This window comes from Pipistrellus hanaki (genome assembly GCF_964339955.1).
Source record: "Pipistrellus hanaki genome assembly, chromosome: 7".
NCBI lineage: Eukaryota > Metazoa > Chordata > Mammalia > Chiroptera > Vespertilionidae > Pipistrellus > Pipistrellus hanaki.
In genome coordinates, this window is record NC_140509.1 from 37,889,019 (window position 1) to 37,906,425 (window position 17,407).

The following is a 17,407-nucleotide window of genomic DNA, read 5'->3' on the forward strand; positions in this document are numbered from 1 at the left end:
GGGGAAAGAATAAGCAACAGAAGTAACAGCATTCCACTCTTAGTGGTTCTTACTAGTAAGTCCCCGAACACAGTCAAAGGAGGCATGCATTTAATGACCCTTGTTAAGGTGGAAGGGAAAAGAACCATGCAGGGCAGAAAGCATCTGCTTTATGTTAAGCAATTCAGAAGGATGTTCCTCTTCAGGCAGGGCTGGTAAGGAAGGAACCTGCTGAGTTTCCATATCAACTTCCTGCTGAGTCTCTATATCAAGTTCTGCAATGAGAACACCAAAGTTGTTCTCAAAGGAGCTGGCGAAGAAGAAAGGTTAAGATTCCTAAACAAAATGTGAACACGAACAGCTGTTACAAACCTCAATGGCTTACTGTGAAAATTAAATGAGGTAATAGTTATGAAAATGCATGTGTTTCTCTCTGGCCTCTCAGATGATAACTGGTATTAGGAGTCCATAAACATCTTAGATGAGAAGGGGCTGTTCAAGAGAGACCTCCTAGGAACCTCAGAGAATGATCACAGAATTATAGGAGAAGGGAATTTAGGGGCTGTTTGTTGGAGACCGGGTGTAAGCTGACATGGTCCTTGCACCCAGAGGGACTAGCAAAGCTGGTCTCCTACCCACAGAGTTTTCCCAGACTTGTTTGGATGGTGGTTATCAGTAGAATGAGAGCAACCTTTCATGGCTTACCAAGAAGTCTATAACTACTGAGATTTGCTGTACTGAGAATCTGCCTGATTTGCTGTACTGAGAATTTGTCCTTCTGCTCTGTCTCTTCCTTAGAGATTAAGAAGAACAAAGAATAGATTCCTCTTGATAGACCTCCTATTCAGCGTTTTGTATATAAAAAGCATTACGCAGTTAATAAAGTTGCTGCAGTCTCTCAATGACCTATAGTCCTCCTCATCACACTTTCCTGTCTTTCTTTCTTTTCTCAATTCCACCTCCCTACCTCAGCCCAGTTCAACCATCTGACTTCTGGCTTGCTGTCTATAATGTGCCTACAAGAAGTTTACAAAGACCTTCCAAAAGAAGACAATGCCAGAAAGATGAGGAATGAAGCTAGTTATTTCATTTTTAAAAAAATATATATTTTATTGATTTTTTTACAGAGAGGAAGGGAGAGGGATAGAGAGCTAGAAACATCCATGAGAGAGAAACATCAACCAGCCGCCTCCTGCACACCCCCCACTGGGGATGTGCCCACAACCCAGGCACATGCCCCCGACCAGAATCGAACCTGGGACCTCTCAGTCTGCAGGCCAATGTTCTATCCACTGAGCCAAACCGGTTTCAGCTAGTTATTTCATTTTTAATTCTGAAAATTGCTGAAGTATTCTAACCAGGAACTACTCAGAATAACAATGACACTGACAAATTATATATATATATAAAAGGCTAAGTGACCGACCATCTCTCTGTCCATCTAATCAACCGACCTACCGGCTGGTACATATGACGTGAACTGGCAATTTATTTATTTTTTTAACATATTTTATTTATTTATTTTTTTTACAGAGAGGAAGGAAGAGGGATAGAGAGTTAGAAACATCGATGAGAGAGAAACATCAATCAGCTGCCTCCTGCACACCCCCCACTGGAGAAGTGCCCGCAACCAAGGTACATGCCCTTGACTGGAATCGAACCCGGGACCTTTCAGTCTGCAGGCTGAAGCTCTATCCACTGAGCCAAACGGGTATTGGCTGCACTGGCAATTTAAAAATAATGTTGACCCATGCATGAGTGACACTTATAAAGCTCTCGTTGGCACCAATCGCACACGTGTTTCAATCTGTCATTGTCGATCGTGAATTTGGTTGACACTTCTTTTATAGAGAAAGGGCAAATAGCAGTATTAAATATTTCTTCTAATTAATTTCCTTTCAATGTGCATGAATCTGTGCAGTGGGGCACTACTGTGTTTCCCCGAAAATAAGAACTACTTACAGGTTTCCTTCAGAGTGAAATATAAGGCATCCCCCCGAAAATAAGGCCCCCCTAGGCCTAAACATGAGAGATTTGGTCCACTGATTCTGAAAGAAATGGAGTCACAAGAAATTCACCAGGAAATTCAGGAATTGGATTGTTATGATGATGTTCCAGAAGATGATGACATGATTGTCATTGAATAAATGAGTAAATTCTTGATACTGTAGGATTCACAGTTTGTCTGGTTTGTGTTGACAACTACCGTACTACCATACCATATACAGATAATAAATTTCTTTTATTTTCATTTAACAATAAATGTGTACCATATTCTTCTTCATGGAAAAATAAGACATCCCCTGAAAATAAGACCTAGCACATCTTTGGGAGCAAAAATTAATATAAGACACTGTCTTATTTTCGGGGAAACAGGGTAGTATCATCATAAAAGTAGTTAAGGACTTTAGCTCTGAAATCACACAGACCAGTGCTTCTCAATGTTAGGTGATTTTGTCTGCCAGGTGACACGTGTCAAGGTCTGAACATATTTTTGATTGTCACAACTTATGGGATGCCAATTACACTCTGCATTTTTTGCAGGACACAATAACAAGAATTTGCAATCATCCCTGAGAACAGATAATGTACAACGCATTTTAGTGTCTTTTTATTTAAAACATCGTGGGTTATCATTTCAAATGATGATTTTGTGTTCCTAGCTTTTAACCATGACAGGAAAAGTTGCTTTCCCTGACTGCCATTTATTTTAAGAGAGGATAATTTTACTTGTTCCATCACACTGAGAAAAATCTCTATTTTTCACTTTTTTATTTTTTATTTTTTATTCCCTAAAGCAAAGTTTTAAAGCTTTTCAGAGGATATCAGTACAGTTACAGCTTCAGGCCCCATTGTTACATTCCTAAAATATACAGTTACAAAGTATAAGTCATTGTTAAAAACGAGGGAGGACAGGACTCTTTCATGTTGGCTGTGAGGTCTGACCCCGCCGTGTTCCCTGAATTTGGACCCTTGGGAATGGAAAGGATGAGAGAGTGAAGACATCTAAATAAAGGTCTCTGCTTTGAGTCACCATCTACAAACCATCTTCTTAAACCACAACAGACAGGGCCAGGCTGATGGAACAGCTGACCAAATGTTAAGTTTAGAATGCTTCAATACATGTATGTTAAACACTTTTTGATGCTCTCTTATCTTCGTTAACAAATGTATATGATGAAATTCTACTCCTCAGCACAGATTTAGAATTTCAACCAATAGAAAGGTACGCTGTCAAGGCAGGCTGCAGGAGATAAAATTAGCCTTTTATAAAAAGCTACATAACCATTTTAGGGTGTGCTAAATAAGACAGATATAATTGTGAAATACCGGAAAATGTGAGCTTCGTAATAATTACAGACCCTAGAAAAGACTCTTTAGAATACATAGCATAACCACAGACAACTGTTTCTCTTAACGGGTACTATAGACTTAAAAAATTAGGTATTTAAAACGATGCTTTAAATATGTATTGTTGCCTAAGCACAGCTCATGTTCAGTTATTTCTGCCATAGGAAAAGAGAGTGTGCACTTTATATTATAAACTAAAGTTTCTAGGATCAAACTTCACTTACAAAATACAGTTAATATGAAAATACAAATTAGTTTCAACCTTTACCTTGTACCTAAGCCATGGATGCACTGTGATTATTCACATGAAAATAAATCCCGTAGATGAAAATATAAAAATAAAATAATTTTGTCAAGCACTTATAAATTTGGCATCTTAAGTAACATTGGGATTAAGCTATTTTGACTCACTAACTCAGCTCTCACTACTCAGGCCCATGCTGACGACACCTGCACCGAACTTTCTGAGTTGGATAAACAATGTAAGATATTGCTTTCTCGGGCAGGCAGGCTGGCTTCACTCACTCAGTTCACCCAACATCAATACCTTCTACATGCCGGTGGCTGTCCCATCACAGAGCACACTGAGAAAGAAGGCTTTCCTTCAAGGTGCTAACATACAAGTGGGGAGGCAGTCCAGTAAAGAGATGATTCTAATTAGATGCCACAAGTTTAAGATGCCTTTTGCCTGCTGGCAGGAAAAAGACTGACCTTGAGTTATGAAAGGAAGTGAGATTTCAGAGCCAGTATCCTGAAAAATAAAAAATAATTATGGCTCTATTACTACTACTACTAATAATACTGTTCTGGCAAGGAGAGACAATAAAACAGGGTGGCATGTACTTTTTCCCAGCAAGTGAGGCTGCTGTGCTAAATGAATTAGCTGCAAACAGGAAGGGAGGAACCAAATATGTGAGAAGCAATACAGCGAGGGAGAAACTCCCCTCCCTCTAAACTGACAGTCATGTGCATACTTAACCGCAGACAGAAATGAGGCACAAAGAGACCATCAGTGCAGCCCCCTCCCCCTCTCAGGTCCCAGACTCCAGAGTTCCCGCCTGAGACCTGTAAGAGCCTTCAGGAAGCAGGAGAGGAAGAAGTAACCTTTACCTTGTACTTAAGCCATGGATGCACCGTGATGATTCACGTGTAAATAAAACGCCTGTTGATTTTCATCTTCCTGGGAACCAGCTAAATTAAGCACAATTATGTTTGCTAGTGGACATCCAGGTCAAAAGCCAGCAGTGGGACAAGAGCCAGTAGAGAGATGTGTGTGTGTGTGTGTGGGGGGGGGGGGGGGGGGGGAGAAAGACAAGAGGATGGAGCCTCTTTAACTCTTAACGGGGCTGAAAATGTGAAAAAATGCCACTGTGACTGGGTCTTGATCCTATTCTTCAACAAAGCATTTAAGTTCTAGACCAATGGTTCTCAACTTTTCTAATGCCGCGACCCTTTAATACAGTTCCTCATGTTGTGGTGACCGCCAACCATAAAATTATTTTTGTTGCTACTTCATAACTGTAATTTATGGTTCTTGACCCACAAGTTAAGAACTGCTAGCAGGGTCACCTAACACCTTCAGAAAACAGATATTTACATTACGATTCATTAACAGTAGCAAAATTACAGTTACGAAGTAGCAACAAAAATAATTTTATGGTTGGGGGTCACCACAACATGAGGAGCTGTATTGAAGGGCCACAGCATTAGAAAGGTTGAGAACCACTAGACATAAGCTTCTCATCAATTCTTTCAGCATAAATGGATCATGGAAAGGAATGTGGGCCCTGGATGGTGCTGTTGTAGTGGTGAATGGGCAGGCCTGGTGCAATCACTGAAACTCCCAAGTACATGGAGCAAACCCAGTAACTTTGCTAATGACGGCAAGCCCGCGGGATGAATGTTTATATGACATCCATCCTTAGGTGTTACATAAAAATACACTGCCTCAAGCACAACACATACTTGTTAAAGGAAATAATTCTATTTATGAATGAGTGTTAAAATGCATACTATCATACAGTGCTACCACAATAAATACACTGTCACTCATAAATCAAAGTGTCCTTTTAATTCCTCATTCCCATGGAAGGTCTTCATGAGGGAGCTTGGCAGAGAGAACGGCAACACCACAGCTCAGGACCAGAAGGGTGTTCTGAAAATCAGCATTGCCCGGCCTTGCTGGCGACAGGTCTCTGAGCAAGGAGGTTCACTCAGAAATACTCACCAGAGTTCAGAAATGAAGAGGTGTTTTCCTACAGTATCAACTGATAAACAATATTCCAAGGAAGCTTCGCTTATCTATCTTAAGGTTGGGAACCATGGATGCTGAAGAAGACATGTTTGGGATCTCAGTGCAATCTGAGAGTCCAGGAGGGGACACGAACCCACAGCTTTCCATAGCAGATGCATGACTTTTGTCATCTAAACAGATTTATCTCACTGATATTTTTAAATTCCTATTTTAGTTGCAAATGGTAATTCTTCTAACAGAGTCATAACCAAGGAAGACTCTTGCTTCATTCAGATAAGGACTTTCTTTCTGCTTCCTTGTCACGGACGGAGGAGGGACTAGCTGGTGAGGTTGTGGCTGTGAATCCCAGTTGGCAGTGAGGGAAGTGCCATGAAAACATTACACAGGCAGCAAGGAGAGGCTGTAACGAGTGGTCCAGAGCCAGGACTATTCAGTGTGTGAGTGAAGAGCTCTGTTAGCCAGGAAGAACAGCAAAGGTGATCAACCACACTTTTTAGGCAAAAGGGTGAAGGAGGGTCCCAGCTGTGCCTGCAAACTGTCCCAGACAATTTTATCTCCTAACTGAATAGACTAACTTCTGCTGGTTGATATTCAACAAGTTCTTTACTGCAATGATTACAACTTAGAGAAACACTTACTGTGAAATCAAGACTTATTGGCTTACAGAAATGAAGATTTGTATTGTTCACTGTATTTTGTTGGTTATGAATATATGAATTTATGAATATATGATTTATGAATATATGAATTATAGACAAAATTAGAAAACACAGAAAAGCACATAAGAAAGAAAAAGAAAAACATAGAAACTCCATTACTGAGAAATAACAACTCTTAATATTTTGGGTGTATCTTTCTAGACTTTTACTTTCTATGTATAACTGAACATTTCTATAGATGCTGTTCTGTAATGTATATCTTCTTGTTAACCTAATAATATGTTGGGATAATGTTCCCGTGACAATGAATATTCTTCTATGACTTTTTAATGGAAAGCAAATTTAAGGTTTTGGGGGGTGTTGATCCTTGGGTCCAAATTTCATGTTAGTGTAATCTAGCCTAGTAGTCTTCATGGACATTTCCTGCCATATCACTGCATCACCTGGGAATTTGTTAGTCAAATCCTTGTGCCTGCTCTAGCCCTGCTCAATCAGAAACTCTAGGGGTGGAGCCCAGCAACTAGTGTCTTAAAAGATCCCTTAGGTCAGTGGTTGGCAACTCATTAGTCAACAGAGCCAAATATCAACAGTATAACGATTGAAATTTCTTTTGAGCCAAATTTTTAAACTTAAACTTTTTCTAACGCCACTTCTTCAAAACAGACTCACCCAGGCCGTGGTATTTTGTGGAAGAGCCACACTCAAGGAGCCAAAGAGCCTCATGTGGCTTGCGAGCCATGGTTTGCCTACCACTGCCTTAGGTGACTCTATTTCATGCTAGAGTTTGAGAGCCAACCATTTGATAGAGCTGAGCAAACTTAAAGAAGGTAACTGACTTATTTACAGTAACACAGCTGGTAAGAAGAGAGGCTCAACTGCAACCGTAGGCCTTCTAACTCCTAATCAGCGATTTGATTTCTAGACCAGGGCAAACAGAAGACAGTGGCTCAGAAAGAAAGAAATGATCTCCAGCCCTGTTTCCTGATATTGACCAAGGAGGCTGAGCCCAGCCTCTACCAAGGGAGAGCTGAGTCCTCTTTGTTAGTTATCTAGAGACTGAAGGGGCCAAAGAGCACACTGACCTATAGTGCAGAGTTAGTCTGTGAAAAATTGAGTGAATGAATTTTGTTTGAGTAAGGGGCTGGGAAGGGTGGAGACAGGGAGGAGATAAGTCCTGATGTGGTTTTCTTTTCTTACTTCATGTGTTTTCCCAGCACAATTCTTTGATTAATTCTGATAAAGAAGGCTGTCATTAATTTGACTTCAAAATAAGGCTTCCATGATGGCACCAAAAGTTGGCAAAGAAACCAAACCTTCTAAACATTGGTTGGGGGAGTATAAAATGGTTTAGATATTTTAGGAAACAGTTTGGCAATTCCAGTCTTGGACATTTATTCCAGAAGTGAAATCTTTATGTTCACAGGAATACCTGCACACAAATGTTCATGGCAGCATTATTTTAAAAGCCAAAAACTGGAATCAGCCCAGGTGAGCAGTTAAACAGTGGTACATCCATACCATAGGCTACTATTCTGTAATAACCAGCAGCAAAGTGTTGATACGTGCAGCAACTTGGAAGCATCTCCAAGGAACCAGGCTAAATTTACAAAGCAGTCCCAAAAGGTCCCATACGGCATAATCCCATTTATGTGACATTTGTGAAATGACTAAACTTCCCAAGTGGAGGACAAGGTAGTGGCTTGTCAAGGGTGAGGGGCGGTGGGGAGGGGAGAGGGTGTGATTATAAAAGGGCACCTGGAGGGGTCCTCATACGGATGGAACTGGTAGTGTCTTGATTGCGGTGGGAGAAACACAAACATGCACAGGCGATACAATCTCAGAACTTCACACTCTCGTGCACACATACACACACACACAAACACACACACAAATAAGTGTAAGTAAAACCAGGAAATGTGAGTAAGGTGGGAGGCACTGTACCATGTCAATACCCTGGCTATGATATAGTACTTTAGTTCCGCAAAAATGTTACCACTAGGAGAAACTAGGCAAAGTAGACAAGGGATGCTTTGTATTATTTCTCATAATCACAAGCAAATATACAACTATGTCAATAAAAATTTCAACTAAAAACCATGCCGTAATACTTGGCAAATGATCTTGTCTAGCTTACTTCAATCCAATTATCTCTAGATGTAGCTTTGAGCTGCATTCTTTTTAAAAATGTCCCTGTATTGTTGAAAGTATTACAGATGTCCCCCTTTTTTTTATTATTCCCATTGACCCCCTCCTTCCCGCACCGCCCCTCCTTGGCCTTCACCACACTACTGACTGTGTCCATGGGCGAGGCATATATGCAAATAAACTCCCGGGTTAATCTCTCCCCACCCCTCCTGAACTCCTCTTAAGTCTTGCTCACATTGACATTCTGGTCAACATATCACTGAGATCCCACCTCCCTCAGTGGGATGATCTGAGTAAGCCAGTAAGTTAATTTTGGAATGAGCCCTGAAGCAGGCGGCTATAGTGAGAAAGCCCCATTTTATTTACCAGGGGTAGGGCTAACAGCATGGCATTAAACATGCAGATTACACACAACAGCACCTAACTCTTGGGTTTTACATGAAGTACTTATTCTACATAGCCTGCTAAGCATACCTTTTTTGCTTTTTTATTGTCATGAAGTAAATAATGAGGAAAGATTCTGGCTTTTTAAAAAACCGAAATGCCATGGACAAATTTCCAGACACATACATAATAGGCACTCAATAAGTATTTTTTCAGACTGAATACATTAGACTAAAACTATAATTTTAATTTTGAAAGTCTATTACCATATAGAAGACTTGGGGGAACAGGAAAAAAGAGAAAAAAGAAACATATGCTATACTATTCTAAAAAAAAATTATGACTTGGGTCTATTTTTATTTAGCTTTAAAATACATTTTTTCATATTAATTACCTTTTCTACATATTTTTTATATCATAAACATTTTTTACATGCCTCTCAATAGTCTTTATTTTTAGTTTAAAAGCTGGAAATAGTCCTTCATGGCTTAATCCATTATAAACATAAGTTGCTCTTAGGTTTGTTAAGATCTTAAGTAATAATAAAATAATTATTGTCACGTTTAAAATTTTTATCCATATTTTAGAATATACCCTAAGGATAGTCATAGAGTTCTAGAAATGGAACTATTAGACTTAAAGATATTAATATTATTATAATTTGGTGCATATTTTTCCCAATAAGCAGTACCCACTGGCAATGGTGCCAGCATTAAGTCTTTCTTTTTAAAATTAGGGCTAATTTAATAAAAGAAAAATAACTTTTCAATGCTTTTTAAATTTATTTAATTGCTATGAGTTTAAACATTCTCCCAAATGTTCATTTTGTAACTGTTTTTCTTGTGAATTGGTTGTGAGTTCATGTCCTTTTTCTGTGGCTACCAACAGGGGGTTTAATTTTTTTTTTTTAATAGTCTGTATAAGCTCTTCAGTGAGTGCTAATTTTTTTATGCAATGAAAAAATTAAGTACTAGGCATGGGCTCATCTCACTAATTCCTTACAAAATCCTCTTGAAGTAAAAATCTACTAGTAAATTAATTATGTCCCCAAAATATAAATGAGGAACCAAGGTTCAGAAAAATCCAGTAACTTTTGCTCCTTGCTGCAAGCTAGTAAGACAAGGCTGGGTTTGCAACCAGGTCTTTGTTTCCGAGCCCCGGGTTCATTCCATCATAAATGCTCCCTTCCATCTAATTAAGGAGAGAGAGATAATTGCTATAGTAACTCTAACTTAAGAAAGAGTCCATACTGCCATTCCAATTTTAAGCCAGATTTAGTAGCCGTTGGAATGATGCAGGCTCTCTATTTTTAAAGAAGAAAGTAGATTATTTCTTTTGGATTAGATGAAAGAAGGAGAGAGAAGACATAATGACAGATTAAACCCTTCCTGTAATGAGAGAGTAATTCTTTGATTAGGAGAGAAAACTTCCGGCAAATGAGGAGAACCAACAAGATGGAGGAGAAAGTGGCCTGAAATCTCAGAAAGGAATTTCTGCCCGTGAATTTAGAAAGCAGGATGAATCATACTAGTCTGGTTTAGTCAGTTTCAGTAAAAAAGATTATGATTTGGAATAATTAAATAACAGTTAAGCACTGGTGAGAAGGGGATCAAATTATAACCAGATGCTTATTTTCCTTAACCATTACTACTTCAGCATTACTTTGAAAATATGATATTTTTAAAACATGCAAAATTTCAAAGGAAAACATGCCAATATATCCATGTCTAAATAAACACCACTTATTTCTTAAGCCAGTTATTTGGAGTTGTGGGAAATAAACAGTGATCCTAAAACTGTAACTAATCTATTTTAAAGATGGGATAGAGACTGGCTTATACGGATTTGAAACTACAAAATGAAATGAAAACAAATGCTGGTACTGACAGGGGGGGACACAGTGAAAAGGACAATGCTGCGTGACGTGTTCCACGAGCCTCAGGGAAAGCCAAGAGGGGCTCCTTCCACAGAACCGCGGATGGCGGCTCCTGAAGTCGGGAGCCGGCGGGAACCGCTCAGGGTGTGGGCTAGGGAAGGGCACACAGCGATCAAGCTCTCATTGTTCAGAGTGGTAGGTTTACACTCACATCTAAGCTCCATGGGAAGCCAGAAGAAACCTGGTGGATACTAGCAAAGTGCAGAAAGACAGGAAAGCTGGAGGTAAGGTTTACGGAACAGAGAGAAGTGAGAACAGATTTGTGTGAGGAAACCACACTGTGCACAGACCACGGGAGAGGGAAGACACAGACTCCGGACTAAGGGGGGAGCTGAGACTGAGTCCCCTCCCTAATGCCTACGAGCTGAATGACCACAGAGAGCCTCAGCTCCCCCCAGATCTGACCACTGGAGGCTGTGGGCATCAGTGATAAAGGACGCAAATGGATCAGCAGGCCTGGGACAGCTGAGGCCCCAAGTAAATGGAAGAACTTATTAATACAACTATACCTAAATGTTTTATGTAAATGTTGCTACAGATGCATCTTTTTCTCTATCAGCTATTCATGAATTAACCATGTTTAATTATTTTAAAAGAAGGAAACACAAATGGCTGGTATGCATAAAATATTCTAGAATTAAATAAGGTTTTATTTGGCGTATACTAACCCAAGTAAAAATAACATCTACCAGTATCAGGTACTGAAATCGCAGATATTGCATCCGAGAACAAACTGCAAATCTGTAGTATCAGCAGATGTAAGAATGCAGATGGCTTAGTGCAAAATATCACTTGCTATTTGAAACACAACTCCAGGCCCAGTGGTTACTAATGGACAATGTAGGGGCCTCTGAGGGTGGGTAAGAGGTAGTACTCCAACAGGTTCAAACCAGAACATCCTTGGTTACTAACATAATTCACTCCTTAGAAATTCAGGTCTGAATCCAGAATTGCTGTCTAAACCATGAGTTTTTAAGACATGAGCTATTTGGCTGAATTTGCAAATGATTGGGCCCTTCATAAATACAACTAACTTGTATCACAACTTTAACTAGAAAGAAGAGTCTGACTGATTTTTCATTAAGACACTGTAAAATGGTGGGAATGAATAGACCAGGATAGGTTCAACCTACAACCTCTCAATCATTAGTGAATTACCATGGGGACAGGGCTTTTCTAGCTATTGTAGCATTGGATACTTGGAAATGACCAGAGCTCAACTATATTGTGTTGGGAAACACCAGCTTCCTTTAAAATCAGCTAACGGCCATAAAATGCTGGCCTTTGGTTCACTCTGAAGCCAGGATATGGCCATCTTTCCACAGAAGTCCTGGGAGTTGGCATCACTGATGAACAGAAGAACCTGCACACTTCAATGCCAGTCAGAGCTGGCAAGCTAGAGAGATGAAAGAGGCAGCCTGGCTCAGGGGAAAGAACACATGTATTTTCCAGAGACAACGTGGCAGGTCACCCAGCCCTCATGCCTTAGTCTCTTCATCTGTAACATGGGGGCTTCCAGCTTCCTCAACTTGCTCAAGGTTTGTATCAGGTACACAGGTGTCTGTGACTGGTCCCAAGTAGGCTTTCTCTTCCCCACACCATGTCCGAGGAAGCTTTCTTAGCCAAAAGCATTCCTCCACCTGCCTAAATGGGGTCTGAAACTCATGACTGGTGAGCAGCAACATGTGAAATAATTACTTCAGGATTAGAGAAGTTCTGAGAGGAGACACAGAAACATAAGCTTTGATCTGACAAGAGTAAGGACTGAATCTTTTCCAAGTTATAAAGCAATGAGAAAAGTACACTATGTTTTGATGGGGAGGGGAGAACATTTTGAAACTCATATATTGTTTTACGTGTCTTGAACACACTTAATTGCTAACAGGCTCTGAGCATAAACAAGTGTTCTATGGAGTCTGCTGTGCTCAGAACTTTCCTTTCTGTATACTTAAAGATAAGGCCTATAGAAATATTTGAGCAATGTTCTCTATTTTCCATTTATTTAGGGGCAAAAAAATTTCTTTGAAAGGAAAAAGATGTTTTTAGCAATGTCCCCAAATTAATTTGAGGTCTTCATCTTTCGAAGGTATGAGAAATGAACAGAAAATGAATGAGGAATGAATGAAAAAGGTTCCCATTGGGGAAGTCCCTCACGTAAAGAATTTTGGACAACCAAGACCCAGTATAAGATAAGCAGATACAAATTCTTTCCTTTCTCAAGAATCCTAGGTTGATAACATTAGTGTGATGGTAATAAAAGAGTGCGGAGAAAAGCTGGAGGCCCCCATGTTACAGATGAAGAGACTAAGGCATGAGGGCTGGGTGACCTGCCACATTGTCTCTGGAAAATACATGTGTTCTTTCCCCTGAGCCAGGCTGCCTCTTTCATCTCTCTAGCTTGCCAGCTCTGACTGGCATTGAAGTTTGCAGGTTCTTCTGTTCATCAGTGATGCCAGCTCCCAGAACTTGCACTTCTGTGGAAAGATGGCCATATCCTGGCTTCAGAGTGAACCAAAAGCCAGCATTTTATGGCCTTTAGTTGCTTTTAAAGGAGGCTGGAGTTTCCCAATACAATATAGTTGAGCTTTGGTCATTTTCAAGTATCCAATGCTACAATAGCTAGAAAAGCCCTGTCCCCATGGTAATTCACTAATGATTGAGAGGTTATAGGTTGAACTTATATCCATCCATTCATTCCCACCATTTTACAGTGTCTTGATGAAAAATCAGTCAGACTCTTCTTTCTGGTTAAAGTTATGATACAAGTTAGTTGTATTTATGAAGGGCCCAATCATTGCAAATTCAGCCAAGTAGTCTCATATTTTAAAAATCCATTGTTTAAACATTAATTCTGGATTCAGACCTGACTTTCTAAGGGGTGGATTATCTCAGTAACCAAGGATGTTCTGGTTTGAACCAGCAAGTTACACACCTCCAGAGGCCCCTACACTATTAGTAACCACTGGGCTTGGAGCAATCGTTCTTATTTCTTTTAAATTCTCACCGGATGATATGTTTTTACTGATTTTGTGAGAGAGAAACATTGGTTTACTCCTGTAGGCACCTGGACCAGGAAGTGAACTTGCAACTTTTGGTGTACAGGACGAAGCTCCAATGGAATCACACCTGGCCAGAATTATTTATTTTTTTAACTTTCTTTTATTTTTTCCAGCCAGTAGCAGGCGATATTTTAAACTATACCATCTATATTCTTATTTTTGCAAACACTATAGATCGCTAGTTTCTGTTATCAGAACTTAGATGGAAAAAGAAATCTTTCTAAATGGACAATTTAATTTTTTTTTTTTAAACTATGGAAAGACATTTCTGTGTGAGTGAAAGAAACATGGTTCTGGAACAAGGCTCACTAGAAACTCCGCTGGGCATGGAATTATAAAGGTGACTCACTGCCTCGTGGGGGACAGGTCCCAGCTCTTAATTTGTTTGTCAAAGCTGTGGAAGGAAGAGGCAGGGCCGATGGTTATGTATAGCCTGTGGGCATTGGAAGGCTAGCCCAAATAAAAGTAGTTTTGTATATTTGGCCGGCTGGTTAGGAGGAGTATATCTAACCCCACTAAAGGAAAATATACTGTAACCTCACAGGCTGTTTGGAAAAAGAGAAGAAAACAGTAAAAAGAAGGGCATGTTTCCTAGCAGTTTTAATTATTTAAACCACATTTATTCAGTTGCCAAAAGGTTTCTCAGTCCCTAAGGTTTAGGCAGCAGGTTCTTATAAACAGTGAACCTGTTTTGGGGGGCTTGAGGATACAAATGTAATGGGAACTTCTACATATCAACCATAAAGGACTTAGACATATCACAAAAGAAGACAAATGACCAAAACCACTTAAAAGATGCTCAATATCCTTTGTCATCAGGGAAATGCAAACAAAAATCATAATGAGGTACCCACCAGAATAGTTTAAATAAAAAAGGTTGATAACACCAAATGATGATGGTTTTGATGGTGATATGGATCAACTGCAGTGCTCATACACAACTGAGTATGTGGGAGTGTAAAATGGCAGAACACTTAGCAGAAGTGGTTATATTTACACAATGGAATAATATATAGTCATTAAAAAGGATATCTTACCCTTTGAGACAACATGGAGGGACCTGGAGAATACTATGCTAAGTGAAATAAGCCAGTCAGAGAAAGAAAAATTTCACATGGTCTCACTTATATGTGAAATCTCATGAACAAAATAAACTGACAAACAAAACATGTACAGAGACATGGAAGCATGCAACAGACTGAGGCAGGGTCAAGAAGAGACACAGACAATAGTGCTGTGAAGGACTGGGGAGAGGTGAGAGTGGGAAGGAGAGGGTCAATGGGAGGGGGGAAGGCAAAGGGACATCTGTATACTTTCAACAATAAAGTTAAAAAAAAATTTAAAAGGTTAAACATACATGTACCCTACAGCCCAGCAATTCCATTCCTAGATAGTTACTGAGAGAAATGAAAACATGTCCACAAAAACACTTTACCAGAATATTTAGAGCAGCTTTATTCCAAATACCCTAAATCAGAAATAACCCAAGTATACATAACAGTCAAATGTATTAACAAATTGTGGTATATTCATACAATGGAACAGTACTCTGCAATTAAATGTAATAACATGAAAAAAAATCATAAACAAATCATGTTAAGTGAAAGAGAACAGACAAGAAAAAAGAGTACACAGTGTATGTTTTAATTTATATAGAGTTCACAAATAGGCAAAATGAATCTATGATGATAGAAATTAGAGACAGTGGTTTTGGGGATTAACAAAAAGACCTGAAGGGAATTTTCTGGAGGAATGGATATGGTTTGCATCTTCTTATTGATGAGCACATAAAAGTGGTTCTCAACCAGGAGTGATTCTGCTTCCCTGGTGACACTTGGCAATGTCTGGAGTCACTTTTGATTGTCACAACTAGAGGATGCTACTGGCATCCCATGGGTAGAGGCCAGGGATGAACAGGGCAACTCCTACAGCAAAGAATTACCTAGTCCAAAATGTCAATAGTGGTGAGGCTGTATATCCTCAGTCTGTATATACTAAGTATATATACAATTGTCAAAACTCATCCAAATGGACAATTAAGTTCTGAACATTTAATCAATGTTAATTATTACCAAAAGAAAGAAAGAAAGAAAAAAAAAAGAATTCAACAGCTCCTCTCTTCTTCCCAAGTAGAGTTTAAAGAGAAGATTGGGGAAAAAGTGAAAACTGTTTCACATTTCAATTATATGTGTTCAACTGCTTAATCAATTCATTTCATACCCAAATCATGCTCAATTAATTATGAGAATAAAATATATTTGGGAAGTTTCCGGTCTTTGCTTCTCCATGTTGGAGCTTAGAAGTTGCCACTCCATCCTAATAAGTAAGAAGCTGAACAGACTGAAAAACCATCTCTTCTTGGATCCATCGGAGAGGAAGACACAGGGTAAACCAGGGCTGGAGAGACAGGAGAATACCGGGAATCGCTGCTTACAGGAGCTGAGCTTTATGAGCAGAATCCCCGTGAGAACTAGTGTGGGGTGGAAACCCCAAACTGTAACTGGGGAATTGCTGGAGCCTCAGTGTGAGCCAGACTGAGTTAAAAACTGCTGGGGATCTGGTGGGAAGGACTCCACATTTACCTCCAGGCTCCACAGCAGATACGGGAGAAAAATCCTCTGTGCTTCTGGAGGGAGGAGGGGTAAATAAACTGTTTTTGAAATATGCCAGGCACTTTGGTCTTCCTAACAAGACTGCCCTCAGGGGAAACCCGTTAACCGAAGCCTAACCTCCCAGGTATTAGCAGAGCTAACTGACCTGGGGAAGGGAAATAGCCAATTCCAGGTAACTCTAGCCATCCTGCCCCACCTGAGAGGGAGGAAAAATGAAACCAAAACTTGACTTATAAAATGTAAAAAAAAAAAAAAAAAATTGGGGAAAGATGAGTGGCATAAGGGACATCATTTCAATAACTCTTTTTCCAACCTCACTCTTCCTGTCTTCCCTTCTCCCAATTGTAAGATTCACACCTGGATTACTCTACTTAAAACTCCTGCGGGAATTCAATTTTGATGTCGGGGAAAGGTTTAAATAGTCCAGCACACAGACAGTCCTGAGTGATAAAGCCCAAAGCCCGTGCAGTCTAAAGGTGAGCCACCCTGGTTTCCCAGCGAGCCTCGGGCTGTGTCCCCATCCCTGGAAAGCCACACGCTGTCTGGGCCCCAGGCTCTGTGCTCAAGGCACTCACAGTCTGAAGCAGCCACAGGAAGCAGCAGGGTGGACCTGGGCCAGGACTTCCAAGAGGCTTCCCTTTGTCCCACAGATCACACTGACAAGCTGGCAACGGACTCCCATGGTTTCTCTGAATCTCAGAGGACATTTCTGGTACGAAGTAAAAAGCTGTTCTTAAGTGGAGAGAAAAATGGATTCAAAAAGTGTAATGCCGTAGACTAGTTTGTGGTGCAGGTACTATGATGTTTGCATAAAACAAGTAGCTCATGACTCTGGTTACTAATATGTTGAATTTCATAAACATTTTTTTTTCCTTGGGGGGGGGGGGATCTGAGCTGTATAATTTAGACTTCCTGCCAGTGATATTTAGACTTCCCTAACGCTTACAGTGGCACGCAGAAAACATTCTCTGCTAAGCCTGGAGGCACCCCTGAGCCAGCTTTGCCCATTACCTGTGTGCCTAAGCCAT

General features: G+C 40.0%; 1 protein-coding gene across 1 annotated transcript in view; it reads right to left on the reverse strand.

Moving 5' to 3' along the window:
- The window catches only part of UBE3D (ubiquitin protein ligase E3D), a 133,901-nt gene that overhangs the window by 1,490 nt on the left and 115,004 nt on the right, over positions 1–17,407 (reverse strand). The window lies entirely within an intron of this gene.